We start from the raw sequence: 23,156 nt of genomic DNA, 5'->3' as shown, positions 1-23,156 counted from the left end.
CATCATATGTAATCATGAAGTAGGGTTAGCATAATCATAATCAACATCAAAACCATGATAAATCTAATCTATCAATAATCCATCACATAGTGAGCATATAAAATCCATCGAGTACATATATCATCAAATTACATGATCAAACATGATAGTACCAACATCCATATAGATAATCAAAATAGCATGTGCAATAGCGTCTAACATCAATCATAAGTCACTGAAGCATATGAGTAATCATAATCCAAATCATCAAAATATAGTCTAGGTAAGTCTATCAAGCATAATATAAAAGTCAACTCTAAACAAAATAAGTCAAATCAAGGGTGGACACTACATAGGTCGCCATAAACCAAATCCAACACCACTGATGAACTGGAACGCAAACAAGATAACCAACAACATCCTGAAATCCATCTAGAAGTTGCACCAACACCACTTATCATGTGCATCAAAATATATTCAACAAAGCTCTGTCGGTAAAACCCTTATCGGTGACCAAAAGGTTTACTAGAATAAATGATAGCTCCTGAGTCATCGAATCCCAAACCAACTTATCATGAGACACATCTGAATAGCATGAATGATAGATCCAAAATAATTCCACAAACCAAAGCATACCAGATCCTATCGGATCAATATCATAATCAACCACTCTACCGGAACCAATCAAAAACTGATAAACAACAAAAACAACCGGTGTTGCCATCAATGACAAAACATCAATGCAACACATAATCAATTCTAAATTGCCAACAAATTGTTGAAATTATACACTCTTATGAGAATAGTTGATGTTGTCATTGATGGAAAGTCAACCCACCGGCAGTCACCAGCACCAGCAATAGACTTCTACATACACCGACAGTGGCAACAATGCATACCGGCACTCAAGCCGACATGGAATAAACTTTTGTTTATTATTTTATAATGTAATTATCTCTTATAAAAGATGGAATATTGTAAAAGACTCATATATGTATGAGATCTTATAGGTCATTTTGATACAGGAGAGAGAGTGAGGATATATGATATTTTGTATAAGGTGATATAGTTGACAGCAAAGGTTTTGGTTATAGACTGAGCTTAAACCAGTACTGAACCTATCATAGTTGATGCTAATTTGAAGCAGTACATTGTATTGGATTTTGATAATCCATTTTGTAAGTCAGTGAGACTTCTATTTTGTAATTGAGAAGTGAGCTCTAGGTTGCTAGCCTTTATGCATGTGCAGGCCCCTCATTGTAAGTAATATTTATTCATTGGTCAGTGAGTGAATATTGTGGGTCACAAATCCCATCGAGGTTTTTCCTACACTAGGTTTCCTTGTTAAATATTTTGTGTGATCGTGTGTTCTCCATGCTATCTCTATTATTCTTATTTGTTGCATTATTTCTTATTTACGGGTACATTGTTTTGGGATACAAAGTTCTTAATAAGTTTAAATATTTTTCTAACCGGTTAGACACTAATTCACCCCCCCCACCCCGCTCTTAGTGTCTTTGGGATTGTCATTGATTCTAACAATTGGTATCAGAGCTTGGTCCTCTATTTTCAAAAGCCTAACAACTTGAGGAAGATTCTGACACCGGTACAGATGGAGAACTTAAGAAAACAATTGGAAGGAGCTCTTGTAGATTATGTTGCAGAGAAATTGAAGAATATCAAACTTGAAGATGATCTAAGGACTACACAAGAATTCATTAAAGGACTTTAGGAGAACTTTTCTATAGCACAAAATAAAATAAAACAACTTTATGAGAAGATGCAGAAAGATGATGATGAAAAGGAAACTCTTAGAGAACTTGCAAACAAGTTGAGACAAGAAAACAATAATATGAAAAATGAAATGCAAGATATGACTATGAGGTTATGTAAAGATATTGAAGATAGAAAGAAGAATGAAGAAGACTTGATTAGGAGACTTAATTATGCTGGAAATGAAAATCTAAGACTTAGTCATGAAAATGATATGCTGAAGAAAGATCTGATTCACATGCAACATGACAAAACTGAGCTTATGAGACAAAAGGAAATTTTGGAAAATGAGTTGGCTACTGCAAATAAACACAAAGACAAAGTCAAGAAAATTTTAGAGGATGACATGCTGAAAAGTCAGAAACCTAATGGAGATACTAATGGACTTGGATTTGAAGTTGTAGAAAGTTCCAGTACTGCAAACAATCTAGATCAGAACAAACCGGTAAGACAACCTAATGCTTATAAGTTTATAGGAAAATGTTTCAATTGCAACAAGTATGGTCATAGAGAAAATCAGTGTAGATTTAGAAATAATCAGAATATTAATGCACCCACCGGTCAATATTCCAAATGCAACAAAGTTGGTCATAACTTAGAAAATTGTAGAATGAATGTGAAATGCTATGTTTGTGGAAGATATGGACATTTATCTAATCAATGCAGAACACAAACCGGTGTAGGATATGGAAAGGCTATTTAGAAGAATAATGTGACTTGTTATGCTTGTAACAAGATTGGACATATTGCTAAAAGTTGTAGAAGCAAGACTTCACCGGCAAACAATAAAGGATCCAGTTTGAAAGGCAAAGAAAAGGTAGATGAGGAAAAGCAAGAATTTTCAAAACAATGGATTAAAAAGAGAGATCAGAAAGTTGATGAAACTATCTCTATACCAGTAGAACAGAGTAATCCTCCACCGGTAGGAGATTCTTCATCCAACTGAGAAGTAACCCTTTGGGGGTATTGCAACAAGTTGAAAATCATGCAGATTACCCTCGGTTGATGGTGAGAAGGTAGATTTCTTCCTTACTGACAAATGTGTTAAGTTTTCACTTAACCGACAAGAATTTAATGTGGTTGGTGGAAGAAATGTCATTATAAATCAGCTAATTTCCCTCAATTTTGACTCACCGAACAATCAAATTAGCAGAGAGTGCGAAAACTGAGCAAAGGCATTCAAGGTGAAGGTGCGAAGTGATTTCTTCAGGCATTTAGAATATTTTCAAGAAGTAAAAGGTATTTTTCAATGGCCTCTTCTTCTTCTCCTGAGTTTATTCCGAACCCTACCTTTGTGGAAAATGTGAAATGCCCTAAGCCCGTGTTTAAGATAATTCCCGAAATTGCTAAGCAAGATGACTTTGTAGGGGCATTTTTTGAAAATTCCTAAAGGTGTAACATTTGTAGAAGACCCTAGGATTTATATACATTGCAATATAGAAGAACTAGGTTCTGACGAATTGATGAAAATATTTACTAAGGTCATTTGTGATGAACATGGTGCTGTTAAACCCGAACACAAAATTGTGGAAACTCTAGGTTTTGTGGAGATACTGAATATCCCTCAATTTCCAAAGGAAGTAGTAAGGATTGTATTGCGTAGAGCACATGGATAATTCTTATGGTTGGATTTTGTCTGCAAAATAACTCGATAAGCAATTAGGGTAGTAATTGGTTTACCCTCAACTGGCAGCAGACCTAATAAAACAAAGAATATTGCCAACAACAAAGTGATGAGCCTAACTGAAGAAACATCTGACAATAGATCACTAAGAGTAAATGATATTAAGGACATCAATGTGAGATTTGTAAGTATGGTGCTAGGATACAAGACCAAACATGATAACATGCTAAATTATGTTTCTAGTCTCTGTATACATGGTGCTTATGAGATGGTAAACAACAATGCAATGATAGATGTGTGAAAATGGTTAAAAGATGAGCTTATTGAAAATTTGAAAAAGATTAAGGGAGACAAAAAGGGTACATTCCACTTTGGAAATATTTTGGTATGTTTGATGTTGTACTTTTCTAAAGAGATCCTTGGTACAGGACCCAGAGACTTTGGTTATGATATACCGGTAGGAAAAAAACTACAAGAAGATTTTACCAGCATGGGAACTGCTAGAGACAACAATATAATAGATTACTTCAAAACTTTCCAAGCTAAGATGAGAGCTAGAGAAAGGCTACCATAGAGTGTAGTAGACAAATATGACAAAGAGATCTATTTTGTTATCAAAAGAGATGAGACATGGATGGAGGCAGTACTCCCTAGGACTATTTGGGTGACCAAAATGGGATATGAAGTAGATCTTACCATTTTGGAGACATATGCCAAAGCTTTACTAGATGCACCAAGAGAACCATCAGAAAAGGTCTTTGGTAGTGCTGAGACTATTGAAAGTGATCTAAATCTATTGAAGCAAAGAAAGAAAAGAGAAAAATACATTACATATGCTTCTAAGAAAGCAAAGGAAATCAAGGAAAATGTCATGAACATTAGCGGCATATCGGCTAGTGAGATTGAAGGACTTCAACCAGAGGCACATATTTCATCGGTTGACACATCTTCTAGAACTAATAGTGAGAAGGAAACAGAGTTTAAAAGAGTTGAAAGGAGGAAGAGAAAACCTTCACCGGTACCCTCTCATTCACCTAAGAGAATAAGGACTTTGAGGAATAAACAACAGGCAGTAAGGGGACCACCCAAGAAACTGACACCAAAGAAGAAACCACAACCAGTTACCCCTTCTTTGAATGATTTATTGAATGAGATAATTGATGATGGAAACGTGGCTAATGTACACAAACTGTATAATGCATTTAATTATTCTGATAGGGAAAGCATTGAGAATAGTATTATTATACATTTGGACATATATAAGAAGGGTTCTAATTGAAGTTATGGATGATCTACCAAATGAACTCTATAGAAGACTGGAAGCAAAAAGGATAGCAGTGATGGAATTAGACAAGAAACTGAAAGTTGAAAAACTTCTAGCTGTACATCCTGTTAACTCAAAAGAAGAAATTGATGAATTAATTTTTGAGGCTAACCGATCCATTTTTGCCAGTGGTCATGGGAAAGTAATCTTAATGGCAGGAAGAGTAAAAGAGATTGCAGATGAGACTACATATAATTGGGATATATTTTTTGTGGAGAAGGAAAAACAAGAGAAAATGAACCGACCGAAAAGGACATTTAAAGTGTATCAGAAGGACAAGGACAAGGGCAAAGGAAAAATTGGTGGAATTCCAAACATCAAGACTACAAACAATCTATCACCACCTTTGGATACTACACCGGTACACACAGATGATCCACCGGTTATTGACACTGAAGGTATTACACATGATGACACAAATCCTAAATTTGAGATACTCTTTACCATGAATGTGGATACTCAGGAAGTAAATATTTTTGTGGATAAGGATGATTTAGAGGCTAAGGAAGACAATGTTGATAATAGGAACATGGTAGAAAAACTAGTAGAAACTGTTGAAGTTGAGATCCCAACCCAAACAGAGCAACTGTTAGAAACTAAGAAACCTACTGAAGATAAAGATAATGGCACAGGGCCATCGAAGATGAAGATACCGGTAGTTGAACTTTTAGGAAAACAATTTGAGGCAAAGGTACACACAAAGAAACCAACAATCACTAAGAAATTAAAACAGTCCAAAAAACCTTTGTAGGTTAAGATAAAAACCCAGATTGATCCATCAGAGGAAAATACAAGTAAAATGGTTACACCTGATGGAAGCACAGAGGTAATAAAGGCAATTGGTTAGACATCTGGCACATCAACAAGTGAATTTAGACCTACCAATGTTACAGAGGTACTTTTGGATTCAATAAAAAAGATAACGGATTGTAATGCATTTGCCTACAAGGCAATTGATAACACTGTACCTATTATTAAATTGATTGTACCAAATTGTAACATAGATCATATTAAGGATTCTTTAGGTAAATTGGACACATTGTCCAAATTTATTATTGACAATGTAATAACTATTGATAAGGTGAATGAGGACACAATAAAGGAGAGAGTTGAAAAAGAGAAGGACAAATTATTTGAAGAGACCATATAGAAGTGCACAGAACACCTGAATACATTATTACCAGCACTTAACTCTATAATTTTGGAGTACAAGGAGCTATATAGGGAAACATGCAAACCTCACCTTCTGACAGAGGACATAGATAAGGAGATCAATATAACACATAAATAAATTGATGACATAGCTGATAACATAATTGGTTCATCTGGACACATATCAGTTTTTGAGCAGGAAATGATAGTTTTTGAGGAGAAATTAGAGAAACTTGAGAAAGAGAAGGCAAGGATAAGATCAAATGCTCGAGAACTTAAAAATAAACTTGGTCCCAAGTTGGACAATCTTATTTATCAGAGAATTGAGATATCTAAGGCATTACTTCAAGGAGAATGATCACCAAAAGAACACATGCACTATCTCACCAGCATGATCCAACAGACTGAGGTAACCTTGAATGATAGCAAAAGGTTTATGAAGAGTCTAAATCTAGTTTTGGCAGATATTTTTCATATTGTCACCAACCGGTTACAGACTTTGACTATTTTTTATAACCTTTGTCATTGATGTCAAAGGGGGAGTAGTGGAGAGAAAAATGCTTATTCAGAGGAGATCATTTTCTAAGGGGGAGCACATCTTTTTGGAAAATTTTTGGATTAGTTTTTGGATTTTTCTCATGAGTGATTCCATCAATGCCAAAGAGGGAGATTATTGGAATTCTACACTCTTATGAAAATAGTTGATGTTGTCATTGATGGAAACCAATTGGAAATCATTTGTCAACCCACTGATAGTCACCAACACTGGCAATAGACTTCTACATACACCGACAGGCACTTCACTGGTAGCGGCAACAATGCATACCGACACTCAAGCTGACATAGAATAAACTTTTGTTTATTGTTTTATAATGTAATTATCTCTTGTAAAAGCCGACATGGCATATTGTAAAAGACTCATATATGTATGAGATCTTATAGGTCATTTTGATATAGGAGAGAGAGTGAGGATATACGATATTTTGTATAAGGTGATATAGTTGACAACGAAGGTTTTGGTTATAGACTGAGCTTAAACCAATACTGAACCTGACATAGTTGATGTTGATTTGAAGCAGTACATTGTATTGGATTTTAATAATACATTTTGTAGGTCAGTGAGACTTCTATTTTGTAATTGAGCAGTGAGCTCTAGGTTGCTAGCGTTCCTACATGTGCAGGCCCCTCATTGTAAGTAGTATTTATTCATTGGCCAGTGAATGAATATTGTGGGTCACAAATCCCATCAAGGTTTTTCCCACACTGGGTTTCCTCATTAAATATCTTGTGTTATGGTGTGTTCTCTATGTTGTCTCTATTATTCTTATTTGTTGCATCAATTATTATTTATCGGTACACTGTTTTGGGATACAAAGTTCTTATTAAGTTTAAATATTCTACTAACCAGTTAGACACTGATTCACCCCCCTCAGTGTCTTTGGGACTGTCATTGATTCTAACATAGATATTACCAATCCGCATAATTTTAGTCAAGCAAATATTCAAAATCATGACACGTGGAAACCCTATGTCAAAGTTGGGGGCAATAATCAAGATCACTCGTATGATACCTCCTATCCTTATAGTCATGATATGTATCGACCTAGACCTAGTGCTCCTCATCAAAACACCAAACCAAGTGGTTTGTATATAAACTATAAATATGTTCCTCCTCCATATGAACATGTCTATGATCAATACCATCCATACATGCATTATATCTCTCCTCCTTCACCCAGTGGCCCAAGAATGGGACTAGCTCAAAGAGAAAAGACACCACCCAAGAATGACTTGCAACAACAAATCAAGGATTTGCAAAAGAAAATGGTGGACATGAATACACCAAAGAAACAATAAACAATGAAAGATATATGTCCTTGCCCATTTGATAGAATAATTTTAATGCCTCCATTCTCTCCACATTTTATGACACCAAAATTTGATAAGTACAAAGGCAAAGGGGATCCTAAGGCACACATAAGACAGTTTTCACAGCTTGCATTGAGGTAGCAAGAGAAGAAACATACTTGATGAGATTGTTTCCAAAAAGCTTAGGTGAACAAGCAATGGAATGGTTCTCTCAACTTCCACCTCAAACTAAGTCATGGAGTGATCTAGTAGAGGATTTCATACAACACTTCTCATACAACATTGAAACAAATGTGTTAGTGGCTACCTTATGTAATAATAAACAAAAAAATGGGGAATCTTTCTCTTTATTTTTACAATGATTGAGAGGTCTTGCTAGTTGGTGTTCTTGTGATATCCCACAAAAACAAATGGTATAAATATTCACTCAAAATGTCAACAAGGAAACTGGATATGAGCTAAGAAAATCTTATTTGTCTACCTTCAAGGAAGTCATTGAGAAAGGAATTGCAATTGAGAAAGTCCTTATCGAACAAGGTGTCATCAAGATATTCACAGAAAACAAAGAGGAATAAAATGGGAAAGACAAACCCCTCTTTTGGAACAAGAATAAAAACATAGTTAATGATGGGGTAGTAGATGCAAATGTTGTGAAACCTAAGATAACTTTCCCCAATGCAAGTTATTCTAATATGAACGATCAAGTGAACAATCTAAGGCAATCAAAACCTTGAAGGAAATACATTCCATTGAGATTGAAACAACATTCAAGAAATTAGTGGCAAATAAGCTAATAACACTACCAGATAATCCACCATATGAACCAAAAGTAAAACCAAATTGGTGCAATGATGATGAATATTATGAATATCACAAGAGTAAAGGACATTTAACTAGCAATTGTCTTCTATAGAGACAAAAAAGTCAGTAAGGAGGCCATTGATAGATATCCAGAAACTGAGAAGGAGAAAAAATGCCTGGTAAAGTTAGTAAAACTTACTTACCCCTATGGCTTTTGTTAAACCCTAGAGAGAGGTCCTCTTTGTTTTAATGTGCTACATTACATTAGATGGTAGGTTTACAAAAGTTTACGTCTACCATTTTGTCTTGCTCAATCATTTTAGGGATGATGAGAAGGTTAGTTTTCCTTATTTTCTGCTATGCTTGATGAATGCCACTATTAAGGCCTACAAAGAGAACCCTATGGGGGATACTACCATGCATCAAGGCTTAATGGTCCTTATTTACGACCATCTCAAGGCAAATCAAATAGCCCACCTACAGCCCTCTATAGAGTCTGAGGAGGATGGGTCTGACTCTATCTTTTCAGTGGATGAGGAGTTTGATAGTGACCCATCAAGTGATTCTAAGGAGAGCTTGGATGTTTCAGATTATGAAACTAGTAAGAAGAGGAAATACATTAAAACAAGACCTTCTTCCTCTAAGGGTAAAAAACCTAAAAGCAGAATCCTCCAGGTTAGCCCTTCCTCGGAGGAGGAGGTCTCTGAAGACTCAGAGAAGGAGAACCCTCAAGGGTCGTTGAAAAAGAAAACTAAATTTCACACCCAGACTAGACATAAGCACAAGAGGAAGGAGGAGAATGTGAAGGAGCTGGAGGTTTATAAGAAGGAAAGGACCTCGGAAGCCGAACAGAACCTAGAGAAGGTAACCACGAGTGAGGCTCTTAGGGTTGAAGACACAACTACTATTTGGGACACCCCAAAAAAGGAACAGGATATCCCTGGTAAGGTTGATCCTCCCCCTAACCCTCCTCCAGGGGGTATGCAAGGTTTCATGGATACTATGGAGTGGCTAATAATTGGTTACAAGAAAGCTATGGATGACAACAAAAATCTCAGCAACAGAATTCAGATTTTGGAAACCATCAACACTGGGGAAGGGAAGACTATGGCTGATTACATTGAGGACCTAAAAAATACCATTGAAAAAGCTGAAAACATAAGAGACTCCTTCAACCCCAGATTTGAGAAAATAGAGAAAGATATGCTGGAAAGGAAAAATCTTGCTGACGCTAATGATCAAACTATCTCGGGTACCGCTAGTAAAGCCAACAAAATTGAGGAGTGCCTGAAGAGTATTGCTAAACAAAGTTTAAGCATCCTGAAGATTTCTGCTAGCAACACTAATACTCTCATCACCAAACTGGACAAAGAGAAGGAGACCCTAGATATTGACCTAGACACTGAAGGCACAAGGGACGCTCAAGGACCCAGAACCTGAACTAGAGGCAAAAAGAAAGAAAAGAAACCTAACAAGGACCTAGAAGATCTCAAAGCTATTGGGGCCACCTATGACCAATTGGTGAAAAAGGCAGAGGACCTGTTGAAGACTATAGCTGTGTAGTTCTTTCCCTATTTCTTTGTTGTTTTTATCTATAGCTATCTTTTTGGTTTGCTATCTTTTTTGCCAGTCATTTTGTAAGTGGTTTATAAGCTCTAGAATTTGTATTGTCTTATCTTAATCTCCTTTATTAAAGGTTTTGGGTCCTGAAAACCTATTTTTCTTAATTAATCAGAACTAGCAATTGTCACAGATAAAAGAATATCATATAGGATCTCATTGACAAAGATGACATAGAAGTTGATGGTCACACCTCCAATTAAGAGCATGTGATGTTTAAGGAGCCATTTTCTAAACATGACAAGGAAAAAAAAAAAACTATAGATAATCAAACTAATTATACTAAAATGCCCTATGATTATGATTCTAATATTAATCACATTTCAGTGGTCAATCATGTTTCTACTATCATTATAAAAGATAAAACTCCTGAAGGTCCTACCCAAAGGAGTAAAGTTGTTTTAAAAGGAGGTGGACCATATTCCTCATATTCTAAAGATGAAGCCTCTGAATGTAATGTCATGACCCGTCGAGGTAAAGTCACTTTGCAAGGAGTTCCATATAAGACCACAACCTCATCATGCACTAAGAATGAGTATGACCTTGTAGACCAGTCATGGAAGACACCTGCCCTCATTTCCATCCTTGAGCTCTTACGCATATCTCCTACACTTAAATCCGTCCTTGATAAGACTTTAAGAGAAACCTTTGTACCCACTGATATGAACATGGACTAGTTTCGCATCATGGTGGTATACCTTTCTGTGCCACATAGCCTTACATTCACAGAAGCCGATGATGCATCTGTAACCCAAACTCATAATGTACCTATAGATAGGAAATGTGGAAATCATCAAAGCAATGTAAACATTAGTCTAGTTCAATCACGAAAACTCAATTGCAATGACCAATCCTAATTACATCCAATGAAAACATGAAAACAAGACATTCAAGATTAAAAACTAAGCAAACCAAATGCAGATGTCTCCTTCATGTGGCTCCATTGTCCTTCTTTCTCCTTCAAATAGCTTTCTTTTGTGGATCTCACCTACAAGTGCATAAGCCTGATGTGAAAGCAAGTAGACAAGACGAGACGACAACATAAGGGTACTAGAAGCATGATTGATTCGACCAGGGGCCTTGATTGAAGAAATTCATCCAATTTATAGACAAATTGGAGAAAAGACAAGATTAGCATGAATTTGATTCAAATGGAAATTTCAAATCAAGAATGACAAATATGACAAATTATGACAAATTGACACTTTCTATGCAAAATTGATTGATTGATAATTTTGACAAATTGCTATGCCAAAATTGATTGATTGTCAATTATGACAAATTATGACAACTTGAAATGTCATTCCCATGAAATTAGGAGAAATAGGAGAAATTAGATGAATTAGAAATTAGGAAATTAGAAAATGAGGAAATTAGGAATTAGGAAAATTAGAAAATGAGGAAATTAGGAATTAAGTGAATTAATTAACAATTTTTCATTTATTAATTAATTCACAAAAAAGGGAGGAATTAGTTAGCCAATTAAATAAATATTTAATTGTGACAAGAAGACTTAGGATAAATAAACTATTTAACCTAGAGGGAGAAATGACAAACAAGGTTAAATGAATAAATCGTGAAACCCTAGAAAATGCAAGGATGACAATTAGGTCTTGAAAAAAGATAATTGATATCGATTTGATTTGATCATGATTCTAACTAACAAAGGACCAATGCTGATAAATGATTTGATTGATAAATGCACCAATTGATGAGGAACAATGACTAATTGATCCAAATTGACATGATTGAGAAGGACAACGATCGATGTCAAATTGATCGCAAAATGACAAGATTGAAAATGACAACGATCTATGATAAAATAGATTGCAAAACAAAAAGATTGAAAATGACCACGATCGATGAAAAATCGATCGCAAGATGACAAGATTGAAAATGACAACGATTGATGACAAATCGATCGCATGATGATAAAATTGAAAACAACAACGATCAATGACAAATCGATCGCAAGATGACAAGATTGATAAGAGGACAAAACCCTAATTCCATCATTGATTAGGATTGACAATGTCCAAAATGAAATTGAATTGACGATGTCAAAATATGACAAATGAGCATGCACATTGATGCGACAAGATAAGATTGACCAAAATCATGACTGAAGATTATTGTCGACAAGACCAAATTCAAAAGTGAGATAAATGAAGAATGCAGAAGAAGGGCTCGATGCTTGCAAATGATAAAAACCAAGTGCGGGACATAGGAGAAATGTTAATGCGATGCAAAAACCCTAAAATAAGGCAATGCGTCAATGTTAAAGTATGACTCCACAAGCGTTGACCATTTTTAGACATCTACAGTACCTCTACATATTGAAGCCTTTATCAATAAAAACCACATCAAATGAAACCTGATAGATGGAGAAGCACATCTGAACATTTGTACATTGAATACTATTAAAAATTTGGGATATTCTAAAAAGGCTTTGAATTCTACACATGCAATCACCATTAAGGTGTATTATGACAAAGAGTGCTCATCCAAGGGCATAGTCACCTTACCTATTAGAGTCGAGCTAGTTACGAAGGATGTGGTTTGTCAAGTCCTTGATTTAGGGCTCACATATAATATACTCTTAGGAAATCCATGGATTCATGAAATGAGAGTTGTTCCTTCAACATATCATCAATTTGTCAAGTTCCCACACAATGGAGTTGAAGTGATCATTAATGGTGATCCAAATCCGTTCATATATTGCAATAACCTGCAGCCAAAATTGGCAACAATAATACCAACCAATAGAGAAGCAACTCCATCATCCGCATATGTGGATCCAAAATCATTGAAAACTTCCTCATCAAAGAAAGGAGAGCTCAAAGAAAAATTCAAGGTTAAAGACAAGGGATGTGGTCATGAGTATATCTTTCATGTTGATCAACTCCCACTATCTCCTAAGATATTTAGTTGACACGAACAATCTACAAATAATTTGCAATATCAAGGAATTGGGTGTGAACCACCTAGTGTTGTGGCTACTAAGTCCGAATGCAAATCTCCTCTAGTGGTACAAGCAACTCTTGATATCAATAGTCCTAAGAGTGGTTCCAACAAAGAATATGTTGAATATATCACCAACCCTCTTAAGAAATCATATAGCCTTACCATATCATCTGCTCATTCCATTTACACTCCTCTCCTAGACATGGATCAACAAGAATTACAAAATCCCTTACTTATTGGGGATCAAAAACCAAGCCTTGAAAAGAAAAATCTAAAAGTTAAAAATAAAGAAAAGTCTTTTAGTCAAATCAAAATCAAAATCTATCAAACTCTGCAAAAATCAAAGTCAAGGATAAAAATCCTATTAAGAAAAAAAAAACAAGATTTGATCTCCCCTAATATCAAAATAACTAGGGGCAAAAGTTCTAAAATTTCAAATCAAAATATATACTTGTTGATCCTAAGTCTCCATCATACCATCCCACTTTCACTTCTTTTCGCAATCATAAGACTTCATAATTCATCCACTTGTTCCACACATCCACCCTCTATTGGCAATATATCAAATCAATGGACCTTTAATGAAAATTTCTTGAGGGACTTTATTATCAAGGATGGCCAAACTTCTTTAGCTGACACACATATGGGCCTACGTAGCTCACACATTAGTAATTCTACATTAGTTTCTTCATCAAGGAAGACAATCAAGGGGAAAACATATCATTCAATCAAGGAATAACGCAGCTACAATCATAAGGTAAATCCTCACACATTTGAGGTGGGTGATTTAGTTCTCAGAGGAAATCCTAAAAATCAGCAGGTTTGAGAAAAGAGAGTAAAATTTGAGCCCAATTGGCTTGGTCCTTACATCATCACAACAGTCTATGGATCAAGTGCATATTAGCTCTCAACGACAGATGGAGAACCTCTGGGAGATCCTATCAACAACATGCACCTTTGCAAGTTTTACACATAGCTTTTCAGAATATCCTAATTCAAAAATAATAAAATATCAAAAATACTAAAAAAATCATAAAAATAAAAAAAATCGTTACTTGGTGAAAACCTAGCAAATAGGCACCTTGTGACAAAAAAAAAATTGAAAAATTGGACAAAGTAAAGAGAATTAAATTCGTCCAATGGTGAAAACCACTTCGGTGGCTCCCTAGGAAAGTACCATGGTGAAAACTGGGTTACCAATGTCATGTGTAGAGACATTGCTCCTCCCTCCTTTAGGATTCAATCTCATCCTTTCACTTTACACACACTCACAGCCTATCCATAATAAATTTATCTAATCCCATCATGCCTTGTTATTGATCTACCTAAGTTTGGTTAGCCATTCATAATAAACCTCTCTTTTCACCCTTTCCTTCCATAATAAATCAAGTCAATCTATAACTAGGGAAAAAATCCAAAATTTAGTGATGGAAGTGGTACCCTGAGCATCACATGTTTTGAGGAGTATCATCTTTTTTTCCTCCTTTTCGAGCACAATCCACAATAAAAAATTCTTTGCATAGCCAATCTGCAATAAATATCCATTCTTCTTTGCAATAAAGTATCAGTTTCATGGATTCAATCAGTTTCAAATGAGACGCAAGAAGCAATGGGCTTTCAACAAATCAAATCTTTCAATAGACTTTGGCAACAACATGGTTTTCAACACGATCTATCCTTTATCAGGATGACAACATTGTGACCAAATCAAACATGTTAACATATGTGGCAAGAAACACAAATAACTTTAAGATTTCATTGTGTGTTTGTGTCAAGTCTTGGTTTTCTTTTGATTTTATTTTATGGTGACATGTCTTTTAGCTTTTCCAGGATGTCTCTGAGTAGAGATTATATCTCCAGGATGTCTTTGACTAGAAAGGCGAGGATGGGATATGATTCACCTAGTATTGTTTTGTTATCTGTGGATTGTCTCTTAGTAATTCTATGACTTGTCCAAGGACATGAGGACACTGTGAGTCTAGTGTGAATTGGGGCATTTCTTGTTTGCGACTGTATGATCTCCATGAAAATGAGTACAATGACTTTTTGGGTCGAACCTATACCTTGATTATCATAACCTATTTTCCATAATAAAGCTCAATGATGATAAAGAACAAGAAGCTCTTTCTCTCCCATATCTTCTACCTTCCATCCCCCTTTGTTGATTGACCTCCATCATCCTTCCCTGAGTCCTTGTAGCTCGCTATCACGTGACTGAGTATAATAACACACCAAAAATATCCGCATTTCATGTAGTTTGCATCTGCATCATCACATGTTAGCATATCTCATTTCATGCATACATATAGAAATCATAATCACATCACATCTTGCACACACCACTGATTAGTATATCATATATACATTTACATTCTCATTATGTAAATAATTATAGCATGTCAATTATCATACATCCATCTGCATATAGTACATCCATGTTTGCATAAGCATATAAAATAGGTAAGGAACAAAAACATATTGCATGGAATCATGTACATATTTTCATCTATATCATCATAATAAGAATTATAGAATCATTATAGGAACATGCATACATAAACTGCATCAGCATGAAGAATCATAAACACATAGTACACATGCATATAGTTGCTACAAGGAATGAGTCATCTCATATATATATCAAAATCATAAGTGTCATAATACAGTGATGTCAATAATATATAAGGCTACAAAATCACCTGAAGGTGTCTACATCATCATACAAAATACTGATAAAAAAAATGGGATCCAAGCGAGCTATGATGAAGACCCTCCCTCAGAGCCAAGTGGCCTCGAAGGAACCTGAGCTCTCAAAGTCCCTGCTCTAAAATCACCTCCTCCGCCTCCCCCTCTTGGTTGTGCGATTGGACCCATAAATCCAATATTAGATGCATGTAATCTGTCACTTCCCCCTATGGTAGTCATCCTGGAATTTCTCCTAAAGCTCCTAGCTCTTAGCTCTGGAGGAACAACTATGTAATACATATCTCTCTAGTAGGCTATCTCCTCTCCTGCCCATAGGACATATGCATATCTAGCCCCTGTGTCCTTAGTTCCTCCTCAGCCTTAGTGTACCTCTTGATGGCTTGATTCCTCTCTCTGCATCTCTACTAATTGTCACCTCAATCAAGTCACATCTTTCTTTAGATCCTTGATCTCATTGGCCTATCCTGCTGTAATCTCTCGTAGTGCTAGAAGCTCATCCTCCTCCTCATCTCCACCTTGAGCAACCCCCTCTTGCCTAGCCTATCCCTGTACCTGTCTCTAGGCATCTCTTTTTGGTACCTGTCTCTGTACCTATCTACCAACGTGTAGTACCTATCCTCCTCTACCCCTCGGTGGTCTCTTTCCCTATGCATCCCGTCTCTCCTAAGCCCTCTCTCTAGCATCCCTTTTTCCACCCCTACCCCTCACCACCCTCCTCGCTAATCCTCTCCTTCACCTCCTGTGTCTCCCTCCACCCTTATCCTCATCATCCTCATCATCATCATCCTCTGCTGCCAAAGGCTCATCTGGATCTATCAACTTGGTACTAGATGTACTGCAAAATAGGCATCATACTCTACATCCCAAAGTAGATCCCAAGGCATCGAAACCATCTGCTCAAACTATGTCACTATAGCATCATAGGATAAAATCAGCCCCTAGTGAGCTTTCTCCCACACTGTCTGTATAAACTCTCTTGATCCTTGATGCATCCTTTGATGCTGCCCAAACTGCCTACAAAACCCTATCAATGAGACGTTTGTCTAGTATATAGGGTGTCTGGCCAATCAAGTACTTACTCTTGAAAAAATAGGGTAGCTCTGTAATGTCCCCCTCCCAATTCTCATAATCCAGATATGGTCTCCATATGACACTATATATGTCATCTATAACCCATCTCCAATAGTCCACCTTCCCAATCTATAGTCCCCCTCTCCCTTTGAACTAAACTGATCTAGTCACTACAATGTGCTCATATGACCACACCTGTAATAGAGTCACCCCGCAACCTAAACCGCAACCATCGAGATACACAAAATGGTGAAGCTCATGATACAAATGTGCTAATACACATAGACCCCACACATACCTCACGTGTTGTGTCACAGAACTCCCGATTTGAGCCCACTTTGACACAAATACATTTTTACAACACAGACATGGTTTTCATCAACCCAAACACGCTTTCTTTCCCTAGATGCACCTCTACATCATAAACATGCCACTTTCCTACACAAACGTGCCTTTGTGACACAAACATCCCTTTGTGACACAAACATGATTTTGCACATAGACGTGTCCATACTAAACCTAGATGCGATTACATTCATAGACACAACCAAACCTATCCTAGATATATCTATTCTACCTAGACGTTCTTGATACTAACCTAGATGCGTTTCTAGTACAAAACACCAATTTTGCATTTTTGTTAATCTACCCTAAAGTGCATTAATTATAGAAATAAATGCAAAAATGTACAAAGTGGCTTCGAGGTACTTACCGACTCACTCATATCGTCTGGTCTCTGATATCATCGAACTCAATCAAACCTGTGAACTCTATCCATCATCGTTGACTTCTCTGACTTCTCTAATCTCTCTCTACACTCTACTCTCTTCGGTGTGGATGCAAATGAGGATGTTTTCCTTGTGGCCCTATCTTATAGGCTACTTAACCCTAGTTTCCCATGTCAATCTCTTTTTCCTCTGTGACCTTGTCACCCTATCTTGTCAATCCTTTCTAGCCTTTCTTTCTTATGGAGATATTGTCTATGATCTTTTCAATCATTTTCATCCAATCTCTCGAGGGGGCATATAATTCCCATCTTGGGGCATGTATTAGTTTTTCTTCTTTGAGCCAACGCAACAAGTTGCATTATCTCAAAAAGGGGCAAAATGTAGACACCTAAAATTGTCATGTCTAATTAAATAAAAAAAATTATTTATTTAATTATTTTATTGTAAGTCTTCTATTAATTAAATAAATTCTTATTTATTTGATTAATTCATTAATACTTTTGTTTATTTAAATTTTCCTTTTCCTCAATTAAATAAATATATTATTTATTTAATTGATCCCACTTCCTCTATTAATTAAATAAATCTTTATTTATTTAATTAATTCATTGGCCTTTTCTACCCATGACACATGTCACTCATCTCTTAATTCCTACACTTCCTACCCTCTCATTATTTTCTTATTTTCTCTACCTACCCTTTAATTATAGCCAACCATTTAGCTTACACCTCTCAATCTTATCTCTTCATTTCTTACAATGATCTCTATATAAGAGGACACTCTCCTTCATTATCAACCCTAATCACCTAATTGTCAAATCCCTTATGCAATCAATCCTTCTTGAGATCAAGCTATCAACCAAATTTTCATTCTTAGTTGATCTATTGTGCATACATAAAATCTAAGAGCAAATATATCAAACAAGATCAATGGAGATAGGAAAAATAGAGATTGAAACCCTACTTGACATGTGAATGGTATATTTTGGTTTATTTTATTAGTTTGCATGGTCTTAGGTGTCTTATTTGTGTATGGTGGATTAATTTCATTTTTAGGATAGGGTTTTGTGGTTGGATCTTTGCTAGTCTTTCAATATTGTTGTTTTTCACTATTTATTTTCACAATATACAGTTATCTGAGCATCCACTTCTTGGAGTTTTCTTAGCAGATCACTTTCAATTTATGGAGTAATCTCATTAACTTGTTTCCTAAGCAATCTTCCTTTATATTTGTAAAAAAATGTTTTGAATTATTTTGAATGAACAAACACATCATGTAAAATAAATTTCTCACAATCCAATTGCCTAATATCCTTCTTCTCACTAGAGGGCTCTGTCAAAATTTCCCTTTCTCTTTGACCTTCTCCTTGGACCTCATCTGTTCCACTTTGAAAAATAGGGGTTGGCTACGGTGAAAGATGCATGAGGGGGTGACAACTTGTATACCCCTTCCTAATGGTCTCTTTGTATCCATTTTCAAAATGTTTGTAGGAACTCTTTCAACTATCTGATCCAAGTGGAGAATTTATTCATTCATTCCAGCAATGGGATCTTGAATGCTTGAACAATTATCAGAACTCAATAGATCATGACATTTTTTCCACTCCTTTGCCTTGATGATCTTGTCATAGGCTTCCATTCTCTCTATAGCCTGCATTTAATCTAAATTCTTGATAAGATCTTCTTGCTCGAGTGGCACATGCTCATAAGAACGCAATTTTTGTGACTGTTTGGCCGAACTTATAAATCCTTCAGGTTCGAAACCAACCTTGGGTTCATCTTGTGATAAGACATAATAAGACAGTTTATCTCCAATGAAATCATACCCCTTAGTAGAGAAAACTATGAATCCTCCAAAACACAAGTACCCAGGCATGAGAGATTATTTTCCATGTGTCCCCAAATATGTATGTCTTGATATAGCTAACTACCTTACAATTTCAAGAGAGGCAATCTTGTTTGGTACTATTTATGGAAGTAGAAAAGGGGCACCTTCAAACCCATACACCCTTATTTTGGTATATTCCTTAAAAGAATACCAGTTTCCCCAATTATGATTGACCAGTTATCAATCATCATAATCCTTTGGCCTAAGGAATATTTGAATCTCTGGAATAAGAGTATGATCACATGAGTGACCTAAAAATTGACACAAGGGCTTGACAAAATGCTCCTCAAAACATAGGTATTGAGATCATGAATTTTTTTTATCCCATATGGCAGTCCACATTTGTACTGGCTTTCTTACCCCTTGTTTGTCATACTCTTTAACCCTAAGATTGTCAACCCATAAATTCATGCCAACCCAATGTATAGAAGCATATGCATTAGCATAGAATAATGTCAAAAATGAATTTCCTCAGGATTATTTTTAATCCTTTCCAACCCTTGATTTATCTGATCTACCATCTGTGACATATAATCAAATGATCGAGCATCATATGTCTGCACATCTACAACCAATATCATTGGACCTATAGCCATGAGTGGTTTAGCTTCAAGACCTAAAATCTGACAAATATAATAATAAGTGTACCTTAATTAATCCTCAAATGAATCCACAACAAATGGTGGTTCCTCATTTTCATTAAATATCCTAAGATTGTTCCCATCTTTGGGTCTATGGGCTAGTAGTCTCCATCTCTTATATATTTTGTCAATCCTAGTGTATTCATTTTCTAGGAGGGTTAGGTCAATTGGCTCATCGAGGGTTAAATCTAAATCAAATACCCTAGACATGAAATCTCTAGTAATTGGTGACAATGGTTCCTCTGTAGCATCATGAATTGTCTTAGGATGGGGTTCATAGTTCTTGGCCAATAATATCATCATATCAACATTTATAAACACATTAGGTACCACCAATTTCCCGATGTTATGTTCCCATGGATTACATATTGGTTCAACTCTATTTATTTTCCTGAAGTGATATAGCAACAATTCATAGCCCCTCATAGGCTTCCATATATCTCCCAAGTCTCTAAATTTATCATCTAGTTTCTCCATGTCCTTCTTTGATTGGGAAGACCTTTTGGATTTTGGACCAGACTTAGGGAATTGGTCCATCAAATCTTGATTTAAATGTCTTCCCTCTTTTTTTTTGCTTTTTTGGTTTTGATTCTTGAGGGATTTCTACTTTAGTTGCTTTTTTCTTTTGTTTTCTCACTCTAGGCTTCTTAAAGGAACCCTCCACCATTTACAAAAGAAGGTAAACAATCAAATTAATAGGATATCTTCTCCAATTTACTACTTACTTGGAGTCTTGATGCCAATATTGAATTGTTGTTCTTCGCCTAGCCCTTAATTTTCCTTGCCTTTGCCTTCAGGATTTTTCACTATGATCAAATGTGTGCGAGAGTGTTTGTGTCATTTTGGAAATAGTTACAAAACACTCATTTAATGCTTGAATTCAAAATTCATGTGATATGACACCAAGTTGGCACAATATTAATGTCAGCGAGACTTCATAGATTGTTGCATCACCATTTGTGCTTTTCATTGTAGGTCATCCTTTTGGTGAAAATCCTTATGTCTTTTCCCGTTGCTCACAAGTGTAATGAAAACTCATTTGGTCTAAATAACCTTTTATAAGTTTTTTCAATATTACTCTCTTCTCTATGTAACCTTGCCTTCAGTAAGAATTTTTTCTAGCTATGCATAATTGTGGTGTTATACCGATATAGGTATTTTGGTAAGACCTAAAATAATCACACCGATGTTATATCTTTGCAGTGTAGCACCCAATTTCAGTAAGGCTCTTTCTAGCTTGACAGAATCACAATGTTATACCAATACATATGTTTTGGTAAAACTTCAAAGAGAGTTATGCCGATGCAAAGGTTTATCGATGTAACATGGCCTTTTGGGCAAATCTAACTTTATTTTGCCGGCTTTTCTCTTTGCCCTAATATGGTTCCTCCATCGTTTAAAAACACAATATGTCTTCTCTAGGATAGGGGCTAAAAGGTTCAATGCTAAAAGGAATGGTATATTACACGGCAATGAAACCTAGACTACTATACATGGATAATGATCAACAACAAAAATATCTTTAGGAATTGTTCGTGTGCTGACAATTTCATATTTTTACCTTCCATATTTTGTAAAAAATATGAATTCACTCCATTTTTTCTAGTGGTAATAAAAGGACCAATCCACAATGCCTCAAATTTACCATGTTTCCCTTTGTCCCGAGCCCTAGCATTCCACATAAAAACCAATACATCTTCCTAGATCTTTCTATCCTTAGCTCTTTTATCAAACATATTTTTTGCCTTTTGTTGTTCCTTAATATTTTGTTTTTATTCTTCTAGCCTTACTTAATCTAGTTTTGTAAGTTGTTCGATTCTTTCTTTCATTAGTTTAGGGACATCTAGGCCTTCCTCAACTATAAATTTATGTATAGGTAAGATATTGTGCATGGGAATCCTTACTTGTGTTCCATAAACTAGTTCAAATGGAGACTTGCCTATAGCCTTCTTGATTGTGATCCTATCCACCCATAGTGCAACTCTCAATTTTGAATCCCAAGATCTTTTATTCTAGCCTAATTTATTCTTAATTATCTTCAAGATGTTTTTGTTACTAGATTAAGCTTGACCATTTTCTTGAGGATAATATGGTGATGAATTTAAGATTGTTATTCCATAACTACCACAAAATGAAGTTAACTCATCAGAGCAAAAACACATTCCATTGTCAATGGTAGTCTTGACAAGTACTCCAAATCTAGTTATGATATGATCCTCCATGAATTTTATCACCAACTTGATTGTAGCTTTCTTCGTAGGGATCGATTCAATCCACTTAGTGAAATAATCAATGGCAACCAAGATACATTTATGTCCTCCACTCAGCTTCTCTAAAATTTATCTAATGAAGTTTGTTCCCCATTGGCAAATAGTGATTTTGTGTGTACTGGTCTTCGAGGCAATGCTCCTTAGTATTTCAGTTTCCCTAAGAACTTCTGACAAGGTTTGCATTTTCTTACCCACATCTAAGTATCTTGTGAGTTGTAGTCTTAGTAGAGAAGTGTCCTACACAAACACTAGAATGCATCTCTTCCAAACCCCTCTTAGATTGGCATTTATCTAGGTAGATTAATAAAACTCCATCTCTATTTTTTCAACACAACTCCCCCTTCAGTATTACATATTTAGATGCTTATAATTTTAAAGTTCTATCCTAATTTTAAATCTTTTTTTGGGGCACTTCATATGCTTAAAATAGTATATTATGTCAATGTACCATGAGGCGTTTTCAAGGCTAAGAGAAGCATATTCCCATTCTACATTGTTCATTTGTACTTCTCCCCAATTTGACTCGGCCATTAGTTTAGCCAAGCCCTACACTCTAACTAACTTAATGATCTAAATGTCTATGTTGAACTCTTGTATCTGATTTATCCATCTGCACCTTCTTCCAATTACTTTTGTTTGACTAAAGATGTCTTTTACTACTACATTTGCGACATAAGCTATTACTTATGTGACAACTAAATATGGCCTAAACAATTTCATAGCCTTAACCAAAGCATATGATTTCT

The sequence above is a fragment of the Cryptomeria japonica genome, chromosome 2, assembly GCF_030272615.1.
Source record: "Cryptomeria japonica chromosome 2, Sugi_1.0, whole genome shotgun sequence".
NCBI classification, from domain to species: Eukaryota; Viridiplantae; Streptophyta; class Pinopsida; order Cupressales; family Cupressaceae; genus Cryptomeria; species Cryptomeria japonica.
The sequence above is the reverse complement of the archived record's forward strand: the minus strand, read 5'-3'. Positions refer to the sequence as shown.